At 40.4% G+C, this 22,867-nt stretch overlaps 1 protein-coding gene and 1 long non-coding RNA gene across 9 annotated transcripts in view; one reads left to right on the forward strand and one right to left on the reverse strand.

The window, feature by feature from the left end:
* LOC114648207 (sortilin-like) overlaps positions 1 to 22,867 on the forward strand; it is a 174,146-nt gene that overhangs the window by 105,680 nt on the left and 45,599 nt on the right. The window lies entirely within an intron of this gene.
* LOC127527181 (uncharacterized) lies at positions 3,703 to 5,565 on the reverse strand. Its single transcript, XR_007934486.1, has 4 exons — positions 5,388 to 5,565; positions 4,624 to 4,712; positions 4,382 to 4,543; positions 3,703 to 3,904 (listed from the first exon to the last, which is right to left on the reverse strand). It is a non-coding gene; the product is annotated as an uncharacterized LOC127527181 (long non-coding RNA).

Raw genomic sequence — 22,867 nt, forward strand, 5'->3', positions numbered from 1 at the left:
TTGCGCGGCCCTCTCTTGCGCTGCCTGTGTGTGTCTCTGTCTCTCTGTGGCGCTGCCTCTGTGTGTGTGTGTGCGTGGCTCTCTCTCGTGCGCTGCCTGTGTGTGCGCTTGTCTCTCTCTGGCGTTGCCTCTGTGCGTGTGCACGTCTGTCTCTCTTGCGCGCTGCCTGTGTATGCCTCTGTCTCTCTCTGGCGCTGCCTCTGTGTGTGTGTGTGCCTCTGTCTCTCTGTGGCTGCCTCTGTCACTGCCTGTGTGTGCGCGCGGCTCTCTCTCTGTGGCTGCCTCTGTGTGAACCAAGATTCCACTGAGGTTGACTAATGAAAAGTCAACGTGGCTCAGAGCTGCAAGTGGACTGTGGCACAGACAAACAGAAATGACGGCATGTTTTTCGAGGCGTCGCGTCCGAGTTGGTGGGCGTGGCTGTGATTTTTTGGTCGTATCCAATGGTCTAAGAGTTGGTGGGCGTGGCTCCTTCCTGCGTGCGCCATTGGCGTCTTACTTGTCGGCGGTTTAGTGAATCCACGCCCCTTCCGGCGTGCTTTCCATGGTTGGCTACTTGTCTTCTGGCTTAGTGAATTATATACAGTGGAACCTCGGTTCACGACCATAATTCGTTCCACAACTCTGGTCGTAAACCGAGTTGGTCGTGAACCGAAGCAATTTCTCCCATAGGATTGTATGTAAATACAATTAATCCGTTCCAGACCGTAGAAACTGTATGTAAATATATACATTTTTTCAGTTTTTAAGCACAAATATAGTTAATTATACCATAGAATGCACAGCGTAATGGTAAACTAAATGTAAAAACATTGAATAACACTGAGAAAACCTTTAACAACAGAGAAAACTAACACTGCAATAGTTCGCGCTATAGTGCTAGGAACCGCTCTCGCTAAAAACACTTTTTTTAATGAGTTTTAAGCACAGGGGAAAAAAGGAACATTTGAAAAATCCGTAATTTAATAAACCACCAAGAAAAGTAACACTGCAACAATGCAGGCTACGAACCAATCACCGGAAACATAACTGAAAACAAAAACAAGCCTTCTGTAACTTATGCGTCCCTCAATCGCTCTGTGTGTGTGTGCGTGCGTCTCTCTTTTGCGAGCCTGGAGCGCTCCTGTGTGTGTGCGCGTCTCTCTCCTACCCCCCCCCCCCCCCAGCCTGTGTGTGTGTGTGTGTGTGTGTGTGTGTGTGTGTGCGCGCGTCTCTCTTTTGCGAGCCTGGAGCACCTGTGTGTGTCTCTCTAGCGTGCGCCTCTCTCTCCCCCGCCTGTGTGTGCGTGCGTCTCTCTTTTGCGAGCCTGGAGCGCCTGTGTGTATTGTCACGCTTGGGTCACAGATTTGCACAGAGACACAGGAGGTTGTAGAAAAAAAGGAACTTTATTCAAAGCACTGCAAACAAACATTTGTCTCTTTTCAACAGTTTAAACGTGCTCCATGACAAGTCAGAGATGACAGCTCCGCCAGGAGCACAGATTGTCTGAGAGAGAAAGAAGGAGAAGCAAGCAACCAATTTAACAAACAGAAAGAAGCCCGTGCAGGCTTTTTAAGAAGGCGGAGCACTGCACGAGAGGCATATTACGCGACAGAGCCGGCAAGAAGGGAAAGGAGAGGAATGTGAAGGTAGTCTGTCCATGTTTCTTAGGGGTTTTCCCAGGGGCGTCTGTATTCTCTGGGGGTGCGATCAGCTTTGCAGCTCACAGTGTGTCTGTCTAGAGCGCTCCTGTGTGTGTGCGCACACGCCTCTCTCGCGCGTGTTCCTGTGTGTGTGTGTGTGTGTGTGTACGTGTGTACAGCCTGTCGCTACCCGATCTGCGTGCCTACCAGATTTGCGCGCGCAGGCGTATTGAAAGCCTAGCATGCCGTAAAGTGTTCACGCATGCGTTAAACAGATTGGGCAGCACCGTAAAGTGAGCGATGACGTTTTCGTTCAATACGTATGCAATAACACACTCCGCATGCGCTTAATAATAAAAAAAAAATATACACTAAACATTTCGCTTTTCGGCACGGATCGCTCTCAACTGCGCATGTCGATACACAACGGGCAGTACAGTATTTTCGTTGAAATGCCGTACTAGTTGACCATAATGATAATGTTATTAAATATTCATTGTACGTTCTGTTTTCACGGCTGAATTAAGCGTGTCATACTCCTCGTTATACACGTTGTTTATCACTGAGATCGCTTCGTTTAGTTTACATAGCACTTCTTTTTTCAGTTCCCATTGTACAAAGTATTTAATCATTGTATGTTATTATAGTATACATATAAAAAATAAATGACAGTTTTAAAAATAGATGTATTCAAGTACTTTATTGACATTGAGTAACGCAACGAAATTACTCGTGTCAACTTCACGTTGCATTTAAATTCCACTGTCAAATAGTTACGATATATAATAATACAATAAATAAATAATGAACTAAAAACTGAGTAATCATACAAAATATGTTCAAAATATTGGCAAGATGCCATATATAATGTTAAAGTAACCAGGATGGATTATTATTGCATAAATGCACAGCAGTATAGATTACCTATACTACATTAATTGTACATGATCAATGAAAACGATTTCAGATTGAGAAGATATATGAGTTCAATAAGTTTATTGCAGCTGGAAAAAAGTTTTTTTTTTTTTTGTCCATTTGTAGCATACAGATTGATAATAATAATAATTCTTTGCATTTATATATCTGAAATGCCTGCCAGATGGGAGAAGCTTAAACAGGTTCTGTCCAAGATGAGTGTTCTCCTTGATGATGTGTTCAGCCCTTCTTACACAGGGAATCTTGTATCGATGATCAAGTGATGGCAGTTCAGTTCCATTGAACGTCTTGTGATGTTTTTATGATCCACTGCAGGGCTTTTTTGGCAGGTTTGGTGCAGCTGTTGTACCAGGCTTTCATGCAGTTAGTCAAAGTGTGTATATATGTAAAAATGAACTGTTGATGCACTTTTCATCCCTGGAAAAACTCTTTAAAAATAACTTTACATATTATTATTAATGAAATACACATGTCATAGGGCATCATGGTTTACAAAATTTTGTTGCGGTGATACTAGTGGATTGCATAAACAGTCTTTTAAAGAAAAAGAAATCTTCATTTCATGTCTAACCCACATAAAGCACAACCCCAGCACCATCTTCTGTGATACTATTGCTCGTCTTGTACTCAAATTTAAATGGCTTTTATTCACCCATATAGTGTCTTAAATGTGAGTTAATAACTGAATAATGAAAAAGGAAACACTTTTCATGCAAATTTTATTGAATAAATGTTATGAGAACAACAAAAGTGAACAATGTGAGCACAATGCACCTAAAAAAAACATTTGTCAAATGTACAAAAAAACCCAAAGAAGTAAAAAAAATCACCACATAGCTTTAACATATTTTACCCAGAGCACAGAAAATTTAAAGTTACATTGTTTTGCTAATTTGATTATTAAAATTATTCCACAAATAACTTCTAACATATTTTAATACTAATAACGCCCAAACTGCTAAACTGCTTAACAAATACATATAACTTTATCAAAACGAAAATATATATATATATATATATATATATATATATATATATATATATATATAATTAAAAAGTACACAAGAGGAAAATTGAAAGATCCTTCTACTTAAATATATCTGCTGGTCAGATGGCCCTGTTGAAGAACACAAGAAGGTCCAGTTGGTCAGGATGATTGACAAAACAACGTCTCAGGTCACAAGGTCACAGCCTCCCCAGGCCCCTGTGGACATTCTCAGCCAGCATACTGTTGTGGTGTTAATCCAATTGCAGCTCCATTTCAAGAGGGTCTTCAGAAATCTTCTCTCTTCAGCACCACAGTCAGTTGCACAAGACTTGACCAGGGTGCACGGCAAAGGGCATCACTGGACAAAAAAAAGAAAAACAGCAAAAAAAAAAACCACAATGGTTATTATCTGGTGTAAATCTTTCAAAGTGTATGCAGTTCCATTCATAAACCAGAAGTAAATCATAAACTGATAGAAGTGGGAATTAAGCAGAGGTGAAGTTTAAAAATGGAGTTTTAAAAGTATTTTGAAAGGTTTTTCATTTATAGCCGGCATTCTATATTTTTGGTATACATGTGCAAGCTGCTTCACCAGTTCTTTCATAAGCAAATTAGTGGTTGTGCATTAAAGATTACACTGAGGAGTGATGGGGGAGAGACAGTACCAAATACTGGAAGGGACTAAACTGTTCAGAGCTTTTTATGTAATGAATAGTATAGTACTTTAAAATCAAATCGTGAAGGAGACAGCCATCCAATTTATTAAAGCTAAGGTCAAGTAAATGAGCTTGGAATATGAAGAAAAACAAAATGTAAACAAAACAAGATCCATTACCCCAGAATACTTGGCAATGACGCAGTAGATTCAGACCCAAGACTCAAATGAAGGATTCTGGAAGCACTGGGCAGTAGCATCATCTTCTATTCCAACAGATATCACAGCATTCCCTCCTTCTTTAATTGCTGCCCTATCTTTCAGTTAAATTCTTCCACTTCACTAAGGCAAGTAAAATACAAAAATAATAAACAAGAAATATTTAAACACTTACTTCAAACATTCCTAGACTTGACTTTTACCTGATACTGTATTCTGGGCCACCAAGAAATAAGTCTTCTGCCTCCTGTCCTGATACACCCTGTAGAGCAGCCAGGGCATGGATGATGGACTATCCAAAATTAAGAAAGAACACAATACAAAAGTTGCTTGCATGTAACTGAAATATGACCACATCACATTATAAGTGAAGGCATACACCAATTACCCAGTAACAAAGCATAATACCCCTAAGAATGTGTGCTTTATTTTGCAAATGAAACAGCTTGGTTTTGTTTCTATTGAAACTCATACAATGAGAAAAACACAACAGTTACTGGGATTGCGAGGATTCACACACACACACTAAAATATTGTGCTCTAATGTTGGGGAGTTGCATAAGAAAAAAACACATTTTAACATTCGTTAGTGGATACCAATTTACTTCTCTCTTTAAAAGAATTGTAAAATTTAGACACCTGATCTGACATACATCTACGCAGTTCAGATTTTCATATTCCCAAAAAGAGAAAACCTACTAATCCATTAATCAAGTATAAATCAGTAAATAACAGGAAAGTCCACCTGAGCAGTTTTTTTAATAACACAATTTATTAAAAGTTTTGCATATTTCAAAACATTCATGCGCGTTCATTGAAATCACCAGTCTATCTAAACCGGTAAATTTTGTAATATTCCAATTATTAAACAAAACGTCAGATAATCCTAAATATATCTAGATTATATTACAGTATATACTGTATTCTCAAAAATTGAAAAGCATTCAATAAACATTACATACAGTACCTTTAATCATAAAATTCACGGACACACGTCGTATTTCACTTCGCTCTCTGACCGTTAAATTGTTGCTAAATTCTTCCCGTAAAAGATATTCTTTCAAGTCGTTGTAAAATTGAAAAGTCTTCATTTTTTCAAGAAGTGAAAAATATTCTTCTGCCAGGAGAAAAATTCAATATGCTCCTATTCTCTAGCGTTCTTCTTTCTCCTTCTCACTCGAATAGCGGAAGTTCTATTTGTTAATGCAGACCGAGAAATTAAAATCCCGTGGTAACTTTTTTTCTCGTGTGTCGTAAAACATTCGACATGCGCAGAACAAATCGGGCAGCGTCGTGAAATGAATTTTAATTAAGCAGAGAGCGCGTGCGCGAGACAAATCGGATGGGGACTCGTGTCGCAAAGTAAAAAAAACGCAGATCGTGCAGGGTCGCACTAGTTAAGCTCTGCGCATGCGTGCGCATGCGCGCGCAAATCGGGTAGGCACCGCAGATCGGGTAGCGACACAGCCCTCTGTCTCTTGCGCTGCCTCTCTGTGTGTGTGTGTGTGTGTGTGTGTGTGTGTGTGTGCGTGTGCGCGCGCGCTCTCTCTCGCTCGCTGCACAGGAAATGCACAGGGAGAGAATGAACATCAACAAACCGAAAGGGAACCTGGCTTGTTCGTATACCGAGTGTTTGGTCGTGAACCGAGGCAAAAGTTTGGCGAACTTTTTGGTCGTAAACCGAGTTGTACGTGTACCGAGACGTTCGTGAACCGAGGTTCCACTGTATATAGATTTTAAGTTCATGCAAGACAAGGCAGTGAGACAGGAAAACAGCTGCTGTACAGGCTCATTGACACGCAGAGCGACAAGCAGCACAAAGTCCACTTCTCCTTAGCATGCATTCAGCAAGCCCGCTCCCCCCCCCCCCCCCCCCCCCCACAACGCGAGTGGCAGGAGCGTACCGCGCCTCGGAGTGGGGGGTTTCAGCGAACGTGCGTTCAGCCCTCACACACACACACACACTCCTCCTCCTCCTTCAGAACGCGCAAAGCGACAAGCAGGCATTTTGGCAGAAGCAGCACAAAGTCCACCTCTGCTTAATGTGCGTTCACCTGCCCCCCCCTCTTCACAAAGCGAGTGGCAGACACAGCAACGTCTGATCGCTGCGTGTAGTGTTGCTCTGCGGTGTTAAGAGTGTAGAAAGTGTTTAAGAGCATAGGAAGTGTTTATAAGAGTGTGGGAAAGGTTAAAAACAGAGACAGAAAGGTTTATAAGAGTGTGGGAAGGGTTTATAAAGCCTTAAAATATATATAAATAATAAAATAAATATAGGTCGGTACTTTGCGGATTTTCACTTATCGCGGGGGGCTCTGGAACGTAACCCCCGCGATAGGTGAGGGATGACTGTATTTCTGTTTTATTTAAACCTTTTAAGTTCCTATGCATAGCCCCATTTGGCTGTTTTAGTTTTTTTTTTTTTTTCTTCAGTAATATTTAATCTCCTTAAAGAAAAACAACATATGCATTTTACTTTTTTTGTATCTCTTTAGTAATATTTTAGTGTAAAAGGATAACCAGTATTTAAAACTTTTATGTTACTTTATAAAGTTATTTTACACAATGTTGAAAAATTAATAAGAAAGCTAAAAAAGGAGGAACCCTCATTTATAAAGGTTTGCTGCAGATGACTTAACTGAAAATAAATGAATAGTTCCTATGTGTATAATACATATTTATCTATTTTACTTATGCCTTTATTCCAGCAACTTGCAACATCTGAGGTACAATTTGTTACATTACTTTTGTTTCTTGCAGCACAGGCAGGTGAAGTGACTTCCTCAGGGTCACACAGTGGTGTCAGTACCAGGATTTGAACTGACAAGCTCCGGGTTTGCTGAAATATTACTGAAGACAGAAAAAAGACGAAATCGGGCAAATGGGGCTATGCATACAAATGTCCATCCATCCATTATCCAACCCGCTATATCCTAAATACAGGAGCCAATCCCTGCCAACACAGGGCACAAGGCAGGAAACAAACCCTGGGCAAGGTGCCAGCCCACCGCAGGGCGCACACACCCACACACACCCACACACCAGGGACAATATACAATCGCCAATGCACCTAACCTGCATGTCTTTGGACTGTGGGAGGAAACTGGAGTACCCGGAGGAAACCCAGACAGACACGGGGAGAACATTCAAACTCCACGCAGGGAAGTGAACCCGGGTCTCCTAACTGGCACCTTTCACTGCGCCACCATGCCGCACGCATACAAACTTAAAAGGTTTAAATAAAACAGAAATATATACCTTTATTTTTACTTCCTTAACTTGTGGAGGGTGTATCCTGTAGCAAAGCCCTAAGTTTTTTCATGAAAGCCCCTTTCAGTCAATAAGCCTTAAAAACAGGTGTACAGATAAACTTGCAGCACCAATATTCAATTACACTTGCCTAACACCTTTCCTAACGGGACATACTGTGGGATCTAGGCATCAGTCAAAGCACCAATCGCAGGCCCGATTAGAAAGCGGGAAGCTGTGATTTGTCGTCTCCCTCCCATGTAACAATCACAGCCCGTGTTACAACGCACTATGTATGTATGTATGTATGTATATGTGTGTGTTTATGTATGTGTGTATATGTATGTGTATATATATATATATATATATATATATACTAATTAATAAAAGGCAAAGCCCTCACTGACTGACTGACTGACTGACTCACTCATCACTAATTCTGCAACTTCCCGTGTAGGTGGAAGGCTGAAATTTGGCAGGCTGATTCCTTACAGCTTACTTACAAAAGTTAGGCAGGTTTCATTTCGAAATTCAACGTGTAATGGTCATAACTGGAACCTCTCTTTTCACAATATACTGTAATGGACGGCAGCTCGAGTTGAGTGTCACGTCATCACTCCTCCCACGTAATCATGTGAAAAGACTGTGAACGCAGTAGGGAGAAATGAAGGAGGAGCCACAAACAGCGAAGAACAAAAAATTCATTAAACAATTGAGAAGGGAGCGAAACAATAAGCGAGCGAGTGAAGCATACAAGCATCTTCATAAGGGAAAAAAGCACGGTGTAAAACGTAAGTTTAAATTAAGTTTATAGAAACGCTCCCGCTGCGGATTGCAATAACACATTCGCGAGATAAAAGTTTAATGAGAAGACACGAGGTATAAACGAATGTGGACACTTTTTGTGACTGAAGACAGAGAAGAAAATTAAAATTAGTCAAAACCTTTTATTAATACATACCAGGCAAAGGTAAAATGTCAGAGAAACACAGTCCTAGGACACCGCGCTTCATCTGCCTCGAGCGCAGATGTCCTTGTTCTTTTATACCTTTCTAATCTCCTGATCGTTGACCACGTAAGCAAAAAATAGCATCCTGACTCATTGTACTTTTCCAGTTTTTGTAAAGTCATTACCCTAAAGGTATATTTTCTTGTCACACACATCATCAAAAGAAACTTCTAGAAAGTATACATGCTTCTTGTCACGTACGCAAAACACAAACAAGTTTCATCACTCTGTCCTATTTTCTATACACACATACATTTTGTTCAATTACATCTTTTTTTGTTTCCACACTCCTCCCTTTTTGAACAAAAATGATGTGGGCCTATATAATTCTATCTTGAAATGGTTGATGAAGGGGAAGGGGGAGAGAAAATGGAAGAAGCTACACGAGACATGCGCTCCTCATGTAGCATATATGCCCTTTCCATAGAGGCGGTAAAGTACTTAGATATTATATTGCGAAACAAAGGGAAAATACAACAACCAACCAGGAGGAGGAGACAAAATGTCACAACCAAAGAAATAAAAACAGATCTTATCCATTGTCCCCAGGATCCGAAGGAGGATGTAAACCACTGATCCCAAGGATTTGTAATGCCAGAATTAGTGGAAAGTTCTTTAGAGAGAGCAGTGAGGCCTGCCAATGCACGAGTTATTGATCCATCTGGCGCGGTATTATTTGGAATATATGTACAACAAGCATCACCAAACATAGCACAGACACCTCCCTTTTCTGCAAGTAACATGTCCAGGGCTAGACGATTCTGCCAAGTCATCAGAGAAGTACGATCAAGCTGTTCATGTATGCCTTCAATAGCATCTTTGGTGAAGTTAAGGAAACGTTGTTGGTTATAATAAAGGTAATTAATCCAGTCTACATTCTTATTAATAGTAATTTGGGGTATGATAGATTCAAAACCAGCTGCGACTTGATCCCTAGCTTTAAATCTGTCTGGGACACCCCTAGGGACTCCAATAGCATCTATGTATACTCCAGGGCCATGTAAGGAGATATCAGTAGTGAGAGGGAGGTAAGGATAGAAGTCTAACTAATTGGATTGGAGCACAGGTACCAGACCAGTTAGGGGGAAGGGTGGCAAATAATTTGGACCTACGGCACATCCACCAAATATCTGATCTAGGAGTGGTTTGGGAGAGAAGAAAGGAAGACAGAACGGTGTTCAGAGAAAAGTTAACCTGAAAAGTTTGAGAACAGAAAGAAAATGGTAATTCTCCTACCCATGTCGTTCCATAAGATTTGAAACATGTATAATTCCCTTCGTGAGTTTGAAACATAGGGGTATCCATGTGACGGGTGGGGGGAAAAAGAATAGATAGATTAGAACACTTTGAACCAGAGAGGGGTTTCTTAGAAGTAGTGAATAAATACAGAAGGCAGGGCAACCCCACGGGGTCAGAAATGTTAGATAATGGGAAAGGGACTGTAGCTAAATGGGGACGGGCTGCAGCGCACGCATAACAATGACAACGATTAACTTGCTTAGCTGAATAGAGAACCCACTGCAACCATCTATTCTGATCTCCATAACCAGTTTCTATTGAAAAAGTGGATGAAAGGGTAGAAATATTCATAATCCTAACAGGAGAAAAATCTGAACCAAAAGTTGGGGAGATGGGTGTGTGTGCCAGAGAATGAGGGGTGTTAGTAACAGGATTGTCAATCTTAATTAGAAATCTCCCTAAAGGGTCTGTTCCAGATACATATACCCCTAATACATAAATACCTGAGTTACAATGGTTGTCAGCACATACAATGAGAGGCATGTCCTTTTATGATAGAAAACCGATTTTTCAAACCGTATTTTTGGGCCTCAAAAGGTTGATAACCCCAGTCCTCAGTTCCAGTGTTAGCAAAAACCCATTGCCAGTTGTCGCAGTCACTTCCCCTCATACACACGTATTTGTCAGATCCGGTCCACTGGGCTTGTCGACCAGTCCCACAGTTGATAATAGAGCAGAAATCAAACTGCACTGATGTGGTGATTCCCAACGGGAAAGTCAAGGTGACCAGGGCAGTAGACAAGGGAAAAGAAAAACATAGTAGCACAGCAATCAAGGGTGCCATCTCTTGTAATGTGAGGCGTGAATCCAGGCAGGCAATCCTTCAACTTTCACGGCGTGTGGTGTGGATAGAAGAATTTGGAATGGTCCTCTCCACCTAGGCTGATGCCAGTGTTTCCTCCGAGTATCTCGAACCAGGATCCAGGTGCCCAAAGGAATTGGTAAATCCTTGGAAAGGGGGCTGGTCCTCCAGGCTTGATTAACCTGCTGGTGGATTTCCTTCAACGAGGTTCGCAAACCTGCAAGACTAGAGAAAATCATTGGGAGAAAAAGGTTTGTTAGTGCGTTTATGAGTCCAGACTCCATCAGAGAGGGACCCTTCTTTGGACCATTTTCTCCTTTCGATATCCGTGGCTGCATTCTGTAAAGAAATAATTTGATTATCAGGGTCCTGGTCATTTCTCTGTTGGAATAAAGAAATTGGTGTGTTATTATATGCAGCCTCTTTAGCAAAGTGGTCAGCTAAATCATTCCCTTTGCTAGCAGGATCCTGTTTTCCCGTGTGAGCTTGACACCCAACAATCGCTAGCTCCGATGGTTTGGTTATAACTTCTAAAGGGATTCGATCAATTTCTGATGTTGGATGGGTTTGCCAGTACTGGTCTTAAGTTGTGCTTAAAAGTTATCTATGTAACATACTTAAACGCGTCTTTTCCTTCATGCTTATTATTAACAAGGAAAACATACGTGCTTGAACCTTTATTCGTATCAAGTGTGCTGACCACTGCGTCACCATGCTCTTCCTTTATAGTACCTAAAATATACAACTTCCATTCATATTACAATTAGACACACATTCATATCACAATTAGACACACATTCATATCACAATTAGACACATTCCGCTTATCGCCAAAAAAACTTGTCTCCCTTCTCATGTAATATTATTAAAAGAGCATTTTCCCTTCAAACTTGATCAGGGTTCAAAAGGAAAAATACTTTTGTATATTTACAAGCCTTAAACAAAAGTGGAGACAATTCATTTGCGCTAAACCAATTACACAAATCGATAATTATCTTTTTCAGTTTTTAGTTAGAGCTCTCCAGTACTGGTCTTAAATCCCCTTAGTTTCCATAGTGCTCCATGATCATGGCAGACTCCAAAAGCATACCTGGAATCTGTATAAATTGTTACGATCTTCCCTTCGGACAGCTGACATGCTTGAGTGAGTGCTACGAGTTCAGCTGTTTTGTGCACTTAGCTTGATGAAATTTGATTTGCTTCCAGCAGGCGGTCCCCTTGGACCACTGCGTAACTGGTTGAGGGTGCTCCATTTTTTCAATTGTAACATTTGACAAAGTACAGAGTACATTCTGATACTCATAGGGATCCCTTTAATACACTCTATAACACACAAAATCACCCATACCATTTTCAACACACTTCACCCCAGTATTATTCTATATTTACACTATATTTGGAAACAATGCAGCAAAGGAAACAGAAACAAATGGACTCTGAAGAAAAGCAAGTTCCACTCTTCAGGACAAACAAACATAAAACAGCCTCTCAAATACACACGTCACAAGAAAAAAAGAAAAAGACAGAAGAAATTTCATGAGAACTACATCCGTGCTTGCTAATACAGCTTCTGTTATTGCAGCCACAGCACGAAGACACGGAGGAAGTGCTGCGGCCACTGGATCCAGTTTTTTAGAAAAAATAAGTCACCGGTCTTTGTTTATCTCCATGTTGTTGCGTCAGTACTGCATTCATAAATCCCTGCTTTTCGTCCACGAAACAAAGTGAATGGACGAGAAATGATCAGGCAAACCTAGCGCGGGCGCAGATAAAAGAGTAGCTTTGAGGTTACAGAGCCTTCTCAGCCAGTTGTTGCAACGGCTGTGCTCTTTCAGTAAAATTTAGAACCCACTGTCTGCAGTGGCTGTAATGCGATTTTACAGTTGTTTTGATTAGCTGCAGCTTAACTTTTAGAAACTTTATGGCCATTGTCCCCCAAAAACATTCTGGGTATCTATTGTCCCCCAAAAACAGCAACAATTTCTGGGTATCTTTTGTACAATTTTCTTTCGTAGCGCTACTGTATCCCGTCCGGCCAAAAGCCTTCTATCTACATACTGTATCCCGTCCGGCCAAAAGCCTTCTAAATTTTTTTTTTTTTTGGGCAAGAGCTTAACCATAAACACAAAAGGGCTTCTCTGTATCCCTGAGGCATGACGGTCCATGTCCATCGGCGGTACCGCGTTTGACGAGATCGGGATGTACGGCGGAGATGCCAGCCTCTGCTTCGGGAGACAAAGGATATTGGGCACGGTGCGGGCGGAAGGAGGACTTCGGGTGGATCACCAGAGGCTCACAGTGGGCTATCCTTTGAAACACTACTTTAGTTATTAAATGGTCAGGAGTATCAAAAATACCTGGAGTAACTTGTAACCAGTCTGTTCTTTCAAGGCATTTTTCCACCCATGGTCCTATTTTCTCCCATTTAACAGTGTGTGATTTAGCTAAGGAAATATGAGGCACTATTTTGCCAAGATAATATATGTGCTGTGAGCATGTAAAATGAACAGAAGCAGCTGCCTTTGTGGATGAAATAAAAACACAGTAGATGTGAAGGGTTTCGGGGCAAATACCAGAAGTAAGGAAAAATTCTAGCCAGGTGGTGTCTACTTCTATAGGGAAGTATTGGGCAAAATGTCAGGGGCCTGTAAATTGGGAAAAAGACAAGGGAAAAAAAAAAAAAAAAATGTAGGGCTTTGAGGAGAATGGTGTGTGGGGAAATATCTAAAGTCCATGCTGCAAAAGAGGGTTTGGGATAAGGGGTAATTTGACACAACAACTTGGGGGTTGAACAGAAAAAACAAAGCTGATTCAAAAGAAAACGATGCAGTAAGGTATGTCCGCCAGGACGTGACTGGACTTGAAGAGGTTTTGATACTTGAAAAAGGTGAGGTTGTCCAGAAGCAGTAAGCACAGTAACAGTTTTGTTCGAGGTAGGGACCTTTGCCAGCAAGCGAGTGGCACCAGTATCGATTAAGAAAACAGTCTCAGTGCCATCAACGAACAATGTCAGTAAAGGATCAGTCTCTGAATTATGAGTGAGCAAAGGTAGTTGAAAAGAGTGGCTGGAGGTCCCAGCGTTTTCCTATGGCCAGTATTGTTAGTCAGGGGTGTCAGAGGAAACAGGTGGAATAAGGGGAGGTGGGGGCTGTTGCTGTCTGTGAGGGCACTCTCGACGAAAATGTCCAGTTTCACCACAAGCGTAGCAAGAGTAGGAATTAATATTGGGATTAAAGGGAGAGGGAATAAAAGGATTACCACCTCGTCCTCTTCCTCGTCCTCGTCCCCTTCCTCTAGAGCCATATCCTCGACCTTGGTCAGGAGCATTCCTGGTATAATAGTTCATCTGTGCTGCCAATAATTTGGCATGAGAGTCCGATTCGGCCTGTTCAGCATGTCGTTTGACTTCATCAAACGTGGCACTTTCCCACTCAATACAGGAAGTGCAGACCTTGTTTTGTATATCAAAGCGCAAACCGGAAACAAAAGGTGGAACTGCAGCTCGGGTGCGGTCATCAGCATTTCCCAAGCCCGAGTGATTAGCCATAAGGTCTTGAATCCTATGTGCCCATTCATCAACTGTTTCGTCTCTCTTTTGTTTTGCAGCAGAAATAAGGGACCAGTCCGTTCCTTTTTTATATTTTTCTGCAATATTTTGTCTCAACGCCTCCCATTGTGGGTTAAATTCGCCTTCTCCACCTATCCCCTGTCCTCGAGTTAAAGCTGGGTTCCATACCCATGGAATGTCATTGCGGACACCCCTGCTAACAGTGGCCCATGTGGTCCCAAACTTTCGACGAAGTACCTGGGTCCATTCAGCAGCATTAGGCTTATACATGCTATCTAATTGATCAAGTTGTTCAACAAATTTTAGTCCTCCTACTTCCTTTGGATCTGGAAGTGCATTCACGACATCTTTTAGTTCTTGGATGTCCCAATTCCGATTTATCATAACTGTTGTGGGATTTAGGGGTCCAGCTGGATGGGCAGGGTTATAATGGGGATTGGGAACTTCTATTAAAGGGCAAGTAAGTGAATGTGAAAGATCAGAAGAGAAAAAAGTTGGAGCTGGTTTGTGAGTGGAGGTTTGACTTCGAGTGCATTTGGAGACGGGGGTTTGTGTAGTACAGGGTGAGTCATAGTGATCTGTGCCTGGGGATTCATCAGGGGAAACTTCTGCTAGTTGTAGTGCAGGGGGGACAGTCGGAATGGGGAATAGAGGAGGGGATAATAGAGGTGCCTGAGGTTGGTTCTGAGGAGGGGAAAAAAATAATAGGATAAAGGGAGGGGAAAAAGATAATAGGATAAATCTAAACCTGTCTTCTTTTCTATAAATTTTTTAGGAGACCCATTTTTACGGGGCGTCTGTTGATCCTCCGAAAATAATCCTTCCAGCACTAATGATTTTGATCCCCCTGTGCGGCGATTAACAGGCTTACTGTTATAAATTCCCATTATGTCCCCTTGCTCTCCCGGGTTCTGTATTTAATTTTCCAACTATATACTGATTCGCCTAATCCCTTGTACGTATGAATCAGCAAGGCATTAAGTGTGCCACTCACTAAACCTAAACTGTTCCCTTCTTAGTCCCAAGGGGAGACACCTAACTATCGGTCCTGTCCCAGTTCCCAGGAGAACACAGTTTTGTTGCTTATTCCGTATGTAGATTTATTTATTCCGTCCTAACAGCAATCCTGCAATCTGTGCTCTTTTCGGTTTATATTTCCATACCACCCCGTTACTCGTCCCGTTAGCCTGTCCGCTCACATCCCCGGGTTCCAGCTCAGGTGACTTCGTGTCCGATTCGGTTCAAGTCTCCATCACCCTAAGCAACCCGTTGAGATATGAGTATGACTAGACGGTCAACAGGAAACTCGCCCTCCCGTTATTTAGAAAATAAAAAATATTCGGAAATCCCCCGGTGCTTACCCCAGCCTGGAAATGTGCAAGCTCTGTCTGGAAATCCGTTCAGTCACCGTGGATGTAGCAAAGAGGAGACCAGGGGCTCCTCACGCAAGAACCGCTTCAGGACAGGGCAGTCCTAACTTTTGCCGGAGCTGCATGCTCTGCTGCCGGAGGCCTCAAATTGACGGCAGTCCGCTGGTAAGACGGATCACTGAAATGGTCTCGCCAGAGGAGTCGACCGGCCGTCTCTTGCCCCACGTTGGGCGCCAAAACTGTGGACACTTTTTGTGACTGAAGACAGAGAAGAAAATTAAAATTAGTCAAAACCTTTTATTAATACATACCAGGCAAAGGTAAAATGTCAGAGAAACACAGTCCTAGGACACCGCGCTTCATCTGCCTCGAGCGCAGATGTCCTTGTTCTTTTATACCTTTCTAATCTCCTGATCGTTGACCACGTAAGCAAAAAATAGCATCCTGACTCATTGTACTTTTCCAGTTTTTGTAAAGTCATTACCCTAAAGGTATATTTTCTTGTCACACACATCATCAAAAGAAACTTCTAGAAAGTATACATGCTTCTTGTCACGTACGCAAAACACAAACAAGTTTCATCACTCTGTCCTATTTTCTATACACACATACATTTTGTTCAATTACATCTTTTTTTGTTTCCACACGAACCACACGCCGTAGCGCAACGTTAGGGGCTTCACCTCTGGCGCTGACGTTCGAGATTCGATTCCCGAGAGGGGATGCAATGAGTGTGTACGCATGAAGAGCACAGAATTAGGGCGAAACACATGACGCGTACTCTTTGCATAATTTGAAAGTAAACAATTTCAACCATTCTATGATCTGCTTCTCGCAACTGAAAGACGGCACATGGCGGATGTTAGCCGACTTGCTGACCGCAACGTTAGGGGCTTCAACTCTGGCGCTGACAATAGAGATTCGATTCCCGAGAGGGGATGAAGTGAGTGTGTATGCCTGATGAGCCCAGAATTAGGGAGAAACACGTGTCGCATACTCTTTGCATTATTTGAAAGTAAACTATTAAAACCATTCTATGATCTGCTTCTGGGAACAGAAAGAGGGCACGTGGCGGACGTAAGGCGACTTACTGACAAACCACAAGCGTGACCTGGCAGGTAACCACCCATACAATCAGATTGTGATTCAGAAAACGAATGCCATGAATGTAATTACCACGATCTACATACTGTCAACTAAACGAAACACACGCCGTAGCGCGACAGCTGTGAAAAGGGAGGTTCACAAAAAAAACAGATCCTTAACAAATTGTTATTGGTATGTTTTCGATCCGTTTAAAAAGGTTTTCTTTTCTTCTTAATAAAAAATTAAAAGCAGTACTTCGCCGCAATGAAGCGCGAGAATTTGGCTATATATATCTGCTTCTCGCAATTAAAAGAGGGCACGTAGCGGATGTTAGACGACTTGATGACCAAGCATAAGCGTTACCTGCCAGGTAACCACCCATACAATCAGATTGTGATTCAGACTAGGAATGCAATGAATGTAATTACCTCGATCTACATACAACGCGAAAGTCTTGCAACATTCAAAGATGATGGTTTGGGATAAGTACACCATGGAACATAAAAGAGCTTATGAAGCCTTGAACCGAAAAAAGCAAGATCTCAGAGATCGTAAAAAAAAAAAAAAAAAAGGATGTAATGTCGTTTTACTCGCTGTAGATTTTAGTCAAACATTACCAGTTATTCCACGAGGGAGACCAGCAGATGAACTCAACGCGTGTTTAAAATCCATGCTTCTCCCACGGTCGGTTATATGTTGCGTGTTCTCGGGTAGGTACACCAAAAAATGTATTCATTTAAGCATGTAATGGGCAAACAAAAAATGAGGTATACCCGAAGGCACTGCAGTAGTACTCAATGTAACTTTACTTCTTAAATGTTAATGTTTTACTGTTTAATAATTTATACGCTTCTTATATGTTGTTCAAATTCTTTTTATCAAAATACCAGTGACAGCGCAATGCACGATAACATGGAGTGAATACACCATACACATCCGCCCACGGCCGCCCTGGTGTGCACAGATAGGAGTTGATTCTACAATAAAATAAAATAAAGATAAAAAGAGTAATACAATCATCACCCATAAAGCGGATAGCAGACGTGACGCACTATATGTGTACCACATTTCAAGTCAATAGGTGAAACGGTTTGCGAGCTACAGGTGATTTAAAATCCTGGACAGACAAACGAATAGCCATGGTAGCAAATTATAGAAGAAGATTTTACTGTTTAATAATTTATATTTATATGAAATGTGCTTCTTATATATTACTTCATATTCTCATATGATAATGATGTTAATGTTGTTTATATTGATTTCTATGTTATTGTAAGTGCATGTATGTGTGTATATGTATGTATGTATATGTGTGTATATATATATATATATATATATATATATATATATATATATATATATATATATATATATATATATATATATATGTGTGTGTGTATGTATGTATATATAATATATATATAAAAAATGTGTATATGTAATATATATATTATATATGACAGCAACACTCATAACAATGACAACACAATTACATTGACAATCATGTTACGTTATTTTTAAAATGTTTCCTTTACTTTTTCATAACCTCTTTAACACACTACTTCTCCGCTGCGAAGCGTGGGTATTTTGCTAGTATGTATACAGTGGTGTGAAAAATTATTTGCCCCCTTCCTGATTTCTTATTCTTTTGTATGTTTGTCACACAAAATGTTTCTGATCATCAAACACATTTAACCATTAGTCAAATATAACACAAGTAAACACAAAATGCAGTTTGTAAATGGTGGTTTTTATTATTTAGGGAGAAAAAAAAATCCAAACCTACATGGCCCTGTGTGAAAAAGTAATTGCCCCCTGAACCTAATAACTGGTTGGGCCACCCTTAGCAGCAATAACTGCAATCAAGCGTTTGCGATAACTTGCAATGAGTCTTTTACAGCGCTCTGGAGGAATTTTGGCCCACTCATCATTGCAAAATTGTTGTAATTCAGCTTTATTTGAGGGTTTTCTAGCATGAACCGCCTTTTTAAGGTCATGCCATAGCATCTCAATTGGATTCAGGTCAGGACTTTGACTAGGACACTCCAAAGTCTTCATTTTGTTTTTCTTCAGCCATTCAGAGGTGGATTTGCTGGTGTGTTTTGGGTCATTGTCCTGTTGCAGCACCCAAGATCGCTTCAGCTTGAGTTGACGAACAGATGGCCGGACATTCTCCTTCAGGATTTTTTGGTAGACAGTAGAATTCATGGTTCCATCTATCACAGCAAGCCTTCCAGGTCCTGAAGCAGCAAAACAACCCCAGACCATCACACTACCACCACCATATTTTACTGTTGGTATGATGTTCTTTTTCTGAAATGCTGTGTTCCTTTTACGCCAGATGTAACGGGACATTTGCCTTCCAAAAAGTTCAACTTTTGACTCATCAGTCCACAAGGTATTTTCCCAAAAGTCTTGGCAATCATTGAGATGTTTCTTAGCAAAATTGAGACGAGCCCTAATGTTCTTTTTGCTTAACAGTGGTTTGCGTCTTGGAAATCTGCCATGCAGGCCGTTTTTGCCCAGTCTCTTTCTTATGGTGGAGTCGTGAACACTGACCTTAATTGAGGCAAGTGAGGCCTGCAGTTCTTTAGATGTTGTCCTGGGGTCTTTTGTGACCTCTCGGATGAGTCGTCTCTGCGCTCTTGGGGTAATTTTGGTCGGCCGGCCACTCCTGGGAAGGTTCACCACTGTTCCATGTTTTTGCCATTTGTGGATAATGGCTCTCACTGTGGTTCGCTGGAGTCCCAAAGCTTTAGAAATGGCTTTATAACCTTTACCAGACTGATAGATCTCAATTACTTCTGTTCTCATTTGTTCCTGAATTTCTTTGGATCTTGGCATGATGTCTAGCTTTTGAGGTGCTTTTGGTCTACTTCTCTGTGTCAGGCAGCTCCTATTTAAGTGATTTCTTGATTGAAACAGGTGTGGCAGTAATCAGGCCTGGGGGTGGCTATGGAAATTGAACTCAGGTGTGATACACCACAGTTAGGTTATTTTTTAACAAGGGGGCAATTACTTTTTCACACAGGGCCATGTAGGTTTGGATTTTTTTTCTCCCTAAATAATAAAAACCACCATTTACAAACTGCATTTTGTGTTTACTTGTGTTATATTTGACTAATGGTTAAATGTGTTTGATGATCAGAAACATTTTGTGTGACAAACATGCAAAAGAATAAGAAATCAGGAAGGGGGCAAATAGTTTTTCACACCACTGTATATATGTATATGTAGATATGTGTATATGTAGATATGTATATATATGTATATATGTATATATATGTTTACATAACCTCTTTAACACACTACTTCTCCGCTGCGAAGCGCGGGTATTTTGCTAGTAAAGTATATAATCCAGGAGGTCTGTAAATTAGCAATATGATTATAATTGATTTAGTTTTAATATGTAATATTGGCACCTCAAAGTGGTTTTGCATCATTTGAAGTTATTAAGCATCTCTTGATGGGGTGCAGGGTTTACTTGCACACACACTTGAATATTGACACAGGGCTGCTTTGACCACTCAACTTTGTTTCTGTTGGGGCATGAAAGGAAAACTCATTTCCAGTTAATTACTGCAAATGTGTCTCCATGACCAGTACTGACTGGTTTACAAAACAGAAAAATTCAGCAGACGAGAGGTTGATAAAAAGGATGGTGTCTGTATCAGTAAGCCAAATTTCAGTAAAGAAACACAGATCATCATCAGTACTTAGTACTTACAGTACATTGGCATTGACCAGAACTCTGTTATTAACTGATGATTACATTTTTAATAAACAAAATTGTAAGGGTGTAAATAATAAAGACGCCTGCTTAGTTACAGATTTAATACAGTCTCAATGCATTTCAAGGTCTATTTATGGCCTATTTACATTAGTTACAGTTTTCATTTATAGTTAATTTTTATCTGTTCACATAATGAGGATTTTTGAGATGCCCTTTTACAGAGACTTTGTCTAGAAGCCACTGGAGAAAAAAATGCAAGCATGATAATAAACAATGTGTATTTTAACATCACATCCATATTTAGAAGTAAAGTGAATTATTCAATCCATTTATTATGTTTTTAGATGTCCACTAGGTTGCTAATTAACAGTTAAGGTAATGCATCCTACTATGGGGTTCCATTTGTTTATACATTCTGGGTGATGGAGAGTGAGCCAATTTAAAGTAGTTAATAAATGTAATTTGTATGTTTCTTTAAGATAACAGAAAAACCACAGTATCAGGGGAGGAGAAGATCAAATCTCCTACATAAAATTTTTCTAAAGACTAGGCACGATTCTAAGTTTTGGGTTAGGTTGTTATTACTGTAAGGTGTCAGATAAAATTACAATGTCAGAGTTACACAACAGGTCGGAGGCACAAACTGAACCTAGCAGCTTTTTGTTTTAAAGTGCCATACCATAAGGCCCCATCACACTACACTATTTTTCCAGCAGTTTTCAATCACAGACTTCATTTACATGTTCTAAGTGAGTCATGGATATTCCATAGGATGGTCCTGTACCCATCAGTCATGTGGTTTGAATTTCTCAGCAACTTAGACTGTTCTGCGACTTGCCCCATTTGATTTTTGTCATGAGCCTTGCTGGTGGACTTAAGTGTGCATGCAGCAGCTGACAATTAGTGAGCATTCACCCAGAAGTACAATGCATAGAATGCATGTATGTTGGACTGCACAAATGAATCAAAGCTTATATGATTGATCTCTTGTACATGTTGTACCATAAGAGAATAGAAAAAGGATAAAAAAAGCCCAGATGCTGCAGGCGATCTCCCACTACCTGGAAGGCATTTGTATGTGCAACACGTTAATTGGCTGTTAGCATGTTGTGAGCATGTGAAACATCGCAAGTTTTCTTTGATGGACCCATCCAATTGTGGTCCTTTCTTGTGCACAGTTCTGGTTTAGTTTTCAGCAATTCAGAATGAGTATGTTGCAAGGATAAATTAAAACAATAGTTGCCATTTTGCATTTGTGCATAGTATCTATCTATCTATCTATCTATCTATCTATCTATCTATCTATCTATCTATCTATCTATCTATCTATCTATCTATCTATCTATCTATCTATCTATCTATCTATCTATCTATCTATCTATCTATCTATCTATCTATCTATCTATCTATCTATCTATCTATCTATCTATCTATCTATCTATCTATCTATCTATCTATCTATCTATCTATCTATCTATCTAATGTGAAGCTTATGTTTCATACTTTGGATTGCTATAAACAATTGTTAATGCCAGCATATAGAAAGTGAGGTCTCCATTGCCAAAATGATGATCTGTTTTATCTTCACTGTTGGATATTCAGGCTTGAGGGAGCAGTTTCTCTGCTACTGAGTTTAAAGAAGTCAGAATTCTGATATTCTGAAATGAGAAATTATTTACAATGAATATTTTTTCTCAACATCAACAAACCCAATTTCACCTGTTAAATACTGTTTCTGGGCCAGCAACAATGACCTGATTAGCTAAGGGTATTATTTCTGGATTGCTGGCATAAGCTGTTCACAGACTGAATGAACTGCGAGATAATAAGTTGAAATCGGAAGTAGTTTACCATGTTAACAATCAATCCAGTTTTTATTTCTTTCAGTGGCTATTAAGTATCTAATGTGGTCCTCAAATATTCATGTCTTTCTAACCAAGTATAAGTGAATTTTGGACAGTAAAAGTCTCAAACATCAGTATAAAAAGCTAGGCTAAGCCTTATGCAAGACAAAGCACAGACACACATTCTGAGAAAGAGTTTACAGTAAATGTAGGGTTTATTGATTGCTAAGCACCTGTGATGAAGATGTCTGTTGGCTTCAACATGCCAGGTACTGTTGTAGGAGAAGTAATAGAGGCTTGGAGCCGCAAAGCTGCTGCAGATCTCCACAAAGAAAAACTGTACCTTTGCTGTGGTACAATAGTAGGTAAAGCTGCCATTCTTGTGCAGTCTTGGTGTGCTCACTCAATCTACAAATAAGTTTTAGTTTTCAATTCAAATTTGAAAGTGACATCCATATTTTTATATATTTAGTCTCTGAAATTATATTTG

Source organism: Erpetoichthys calabaricus, chromosome 3 (assembly GCF_900747795.2).
Source record: "Erpetoichthys calabaricus chromosome 3, fErpCal1.3, whole genome shotgun sequence".
In the NCBI taxonomy this organism is placed as follows: Eukaryota; Metazoa; Chordata; class Cladistia; order Polypteriformes; family Polypteridae; genus Erpetoichthys; species Erpetoichthys calabaricus.